The 4605-nt window shown below is 47.4% G+C and overlaps 1 pseudogene across 1 annotated transcript; it reads left to right on the top strand.

The window, feature by feature from the left end:
* The first annotated feature begins 3346 nt into the window (after nucleotides 1-3346).
* On the top strand, nucleotides 3347-4342 carry LOC108581187 (annotated as a pseudogene). Its single transcript, XR_001893125.1, has one exon. The product of XR_001893125.1 is annotated as a proline-rich protein 13 pseudogene (transcript).
* The last annotated feature ends 263 nt before the right edge of the window (nucleotides 4343-4605 follow it).

Below are 4605 nucleotides of genomic sequence, written 5' to 3'. Positions count from 1 at the left end.
GAGACAGGGTTTTGCCATGTGGCCAGGCTGGTCTTGAACTCCTGGCCTCAGGTGATCTTCTCGCCTCTGCCTCCCAAAGTCTTGCGATTACAGGCGTGAGCCACTGCGGCCGGCCATATATATATATTTTTTTAAGAGACAAGGACTCTCCCTATCTTCCAGGCTGGAGTGGAGGGTGTGATCATGGCTCACTGTAGCCTCAAACTCCTGGCCTCAAGCATTTCTTCCACCTCAGTTTCCCAAAGTATTAGCATTACTGGGGTGGATCACCTTGTGGTGCTCCACAGTACAGAATGTTTTATAATATCCAGGAGACCTGAGGGCTACAGCAACTGAACAGGTTGTAATCTTGCAGAAAATCAGATGTGCTGATCAAATGTCTGTCTCCTCATTAACCTTCGGGTATGTGTGGGAGGTGGGGGCAATTTGAAAGAAAGGATAAGGTAGCTGGGTGCAGCAGCTTGCGCCTGTAAGGCCAGCATTTTGGGAGGCTGAGGTGGGCAGATTGCTTGAGCCCAGGAGTTCCAGACCATCCTGACTAACATGGTGAAACGCTGTCTCTACAAAAAATACAAAAATTGCCTGTAATCCCAGCTGCTCGGGAGGCTGAGGCAGGAGAATCGCTTGAACCCAGGAGGCGGAGGTTGCAGTGAGCCGAGATCACGCCTTTGCACTCCAGCCTGGGTGACAAGAGCAAAACTCTGTCTCAAAAAAAAGTAACCAGGCATGGTGGTTCATGCCTATAGTCCCAGCTACTTGGGAGGCTATGGTGGGAGAATCACCTGAGTTTGGAGAGGATAAGGCTGCAATGAGCCGTGATGGAGCTACTACTCTCCAGCCTGGGTGACAGAGCAAGACTCTGTCTCAAAAAAAGAAAAAAAAAAAAAGATAAGGTATCCTAGACATTTTTTTTTAAACTGGAAAAACGGTCACTTTACAAACAGAACAGTAGGTTCCATATTGTCTATATTAACAGAGGTGTTATTGTCTGTATTAACATAAGTACAAAAAGACTTCCCAAGAGAGAAATGGGAGTATTAAATTCTTATTTTTGCTGTAACACATTACAACAATCTGAGTAGCTTTAAACAGCACACATTTATGACCTTATGGTTCTGGAGGTTGGAAGTCTGAAATAGGTTTCACAGGGCAGCAGCCAGGGTGCTGGCACGCCCATGCTGCCTCTGGAAGCTTAGGGAAGAATTCTGTTCCTGTCTTTTCTAGTTTTCAGAGCTGCATTCCTTGCTTTCCTTGGCTCATGGCCTCCTCTTTCCTCTTTGAAGGCCACAGCAGAGCATCTGTGAATTTCGATGCCTCCATCAGTACATCACATTGTGTCCCTCTGATCTCCTGCCTCCCTCTTACAAGGACTCCGTGATTACACTGAGCCCATGCAGACAATGCAGGATAATCTCCCACCCATCTCAAGATCCTGAATTTAATCATGAATGCAAAGTTTCTTCTGCCACATAAAGTAACATTAATGGGATTAGGATGTGGACAATATGGGGATGATTATTCAGCCTACCATGATGTCATGGATTTTTTTTTTTTTTCCTTTGAGATAGTCGCACTCTGCCGCCTTGGCTGGAGTGCAGTGGCAAGATCTCAGCTCACTGCACACTCCACCTCCCAGGTTCAAGGGATTCTCCTGTCTCAGTCTCCCAAGTAGCTGGGATTACAGATGCTCACCACCATGCCAGGGTAATTTTTGTATTTTTGGTAGAGATGGGTTTCACGATGTTGGCCAGGCTGGTCTCAAATTCCTGACCTCAAATGATCGCCTTCCTCGGTCTCCCCAAGTGCTGGGATTACAGGCATGAGCCACCGCGCCTGGCCTGGCATGAATAATTTCAAGGAAAACAATTCATAAACTCAACTTCCAAAGGCACTTTCCCAAAACTGCCCATAGGTGTGAAGAGAGTGAAGCAATCAGGTTGTTTCTTCCTCTTCACCTCCTCTTTCACAATTGCCTCCTCAAGCTTTGCGAAAGAAAGGCTTACCTCCGGCTGGGCTCACGCCTGTAATCCCAGCACTTTGGGAGGCCGAGGCGGGTGGATCACGAGGTCAGGAGTTTGAGACCAGCCTGGTTAACATGGTGAAACTCCATCGTCTACTATAAGTACAAAAATTAGCTGGGCATGGTGGTGCGTGCCTGTAATCCCAGCTACTTGGGAGGCTGAGGCAGGAGAACTGGTTGGACCCAGGAGGTAGAGGTTGCAGTGGGCCGAGATTGCACCACTGCACTCCAGCCTGGGCAACAGAGTGAGACTTTGTCTCAGAAAAAAAAGAAAAAGAAAAAAAAGACTTCTACATGACATCCATTTAATTGAGCTTCATTTCCTTTTTTGTTTAATAATAATTTATCAAAATTTGTATCATTATTGTTTTCATCTAATTATGTACCACTAATAATTGTAATGATTACTGAGTCTGGAATGTACTGTCAAGACACTTCGACCTTTAGGATGACAAATAATTTCTTTTCTTTTTTTTTTTTAAGACAGAGTTTCGCTCTTGTTGCCCAGGCTGGAGTGCAATGGCACGATGTCGGCTCACTGCAACCCCCGCCTCCCAGGTTCAAGCAATTCTCCTGCCTCAGCCTCCCAAGTAGCTGGGATTACAGGCATGTGCCACCACGGCCGGCTAATTTTCCTTTTTTTTTTTTTTTTTTTTGAGACGGAGTCTTGCTCTGTGGCCCAGGCTGGAGTGCAGTGGTGCAATCTCGGCTCACTGCAACTTTTGCCTCCCGGGTTCACGCCATTCTCCTGCCTCAGCCTCCCGAGTAGCTGGGACTACAGGCGCCCGCCACCACGCACAGCTACTTTTTTGTATTTTTAGTAGAGATGGGATTTCGCAGTGTTATCCAGGATGGTCTCGATCTCCTGACCTCGTGATCTGCCCACCTCAGCTTCCCAAAGTGCTGGGATTACAGGCGTGAGCTACCACGCCTGGCCACAACTGGCTAATTTTCATATTTTTAGTAGAGATGGGGTTTCACCATGTTGGTCAGGATAGTCTTGAACTCCTGACCTCAAGTGATCCGCCCACCTCAGCCTCAGAAAGTGCTGGGATTACAGGTGTGAATCACCGTGCCCGGCCATGATTTCTTTTTTAAAAAACATATTTTATGGGGAGAACTCATCAAGCCCAGGTGGTGGTGGAAAGAGACAGGGTTTCACTATCTTGGCCAGGCTGGTCTCGAACTCCTGACCTCGTGATCCACCCGCCTCGGCCTCCCAAAGTGCTGGGATTACAGGCATGAGACCCTGCACCCGGCCAGAAAAGAGACATTTCTTATGTGGAAGTCCTGGTAGTTCTCCAGGCTGGAGGACACACCTAAACATGGAATTTCAATGCCGGGCAGCCAGGGCCAAATCCATATCCCCCCAACATCGGGTACCTTGGAGGTTCCAATGCCGCCACCTATCAACCCACCCTTTCCCCCAGGCCCCTGTCCTCCTCCCCCAGGACCTCCCCAGGGCAATCCAGCTTTCCCCCCAGGTAGGCCCCTCATCCTGTGCCACAGCCAGGGTATCCAGGATGCCAACCCTCGGGTCCCTACCTTCTCCATACCCACCGCCTGCCCCTGGAATGCCTCCTGTGAATCCCTTGGCTCCTGGCATGGCCGGACCAGCAGTGATAGTGGACAAGATGCAGAAGAAAATGAAGAAAGCCCATAAAAAGATGCATAAGCACCACGAGCATGGCAAACATTCCTCCTCTTCCCTCTCTTCTTCCATCAGTGATTCTGACTGAATACAGGCCCTGGACCCTTCTCTCAAGTCTCACCAGTTCTGCTCGCCCATCAAGCTGCCATGTTGTACTGGGAAAAGTAGCCCTTGTGCTCTCCACCCCTACCCCCACCTGAGCCTCACCCTGCTGTTCAGCCCTGAGCGGCTAGGGAAAATGGGAAGAGGATTGCCATGGCCTGGCCACCTTCTTGCTGCTTGGATAGATCATATAGCTAATGAGTTTAGCAAGGGAACTAGTTTTTGAAGGTGATGAGCTAAATATTGAAGACAAGTTTGAGATCTGTAAAACATGGTTTTTTACTTCTGCTTATAATACTTGTGATTGGGGAGGTTTGTGGAAATTTAATTATGATGAAAAACCTCTATCTTTTTTGTAATGTTGGCATACTTGGGGAATTTAGCGGCAAATACATTCCCCAGCAGGCCTTTTGTTGGTTGCACTAACTGCAAGGTTGCTGGGAAGTAGAATTCGTTTGGTCCATGAGCTTTGACTGCCGTTTGGGAACCTCACCTCTCCTCCTTCGCCCAATATGCTGTCTCAGGTCCTATTCTCATTCTCCAGCTCTCAGTCCAAATAAAGTTATTTCTCCTGGAAAAAAAAAATGTTATGGATGTAGTTTCAGTTTAGTTTCTAGTTCTGCAGGTCAGAAGTCTGAAATGGGTTTCATTGGGCTGAAAACAAGTTGTTGGCAGGGCTACACCCTCCTTAGGCTCTAGGGGAAAAGGCGATCAATCCAAGCATAAAATAGATCATGATAAAATCTGTGAGAAAAATGGAATGTGAATACTAGATCAAGGAGGAAAAAATGACAAAATTTTAATGCTAAAAATAACACTTTGATGAAAATAA

Source organism: Papio anubis, chromosome 9 (assembly GCF_008728515.1).
Source record: "Papio anubis isolate 15944 chromosome 9, Panubis1.0, whole genome shotgun sequence".
Taxonomy (NCBI): Eukaryota; Metazoa; Chordata; class Mammalia; order Primates; family Cercopithecidae; genus Papio; species Papio anubis.
Note: the sequence above shows the minus strand (reverse complement) of the source record. Positions and strands in the feature narration are given on the sequence as shown.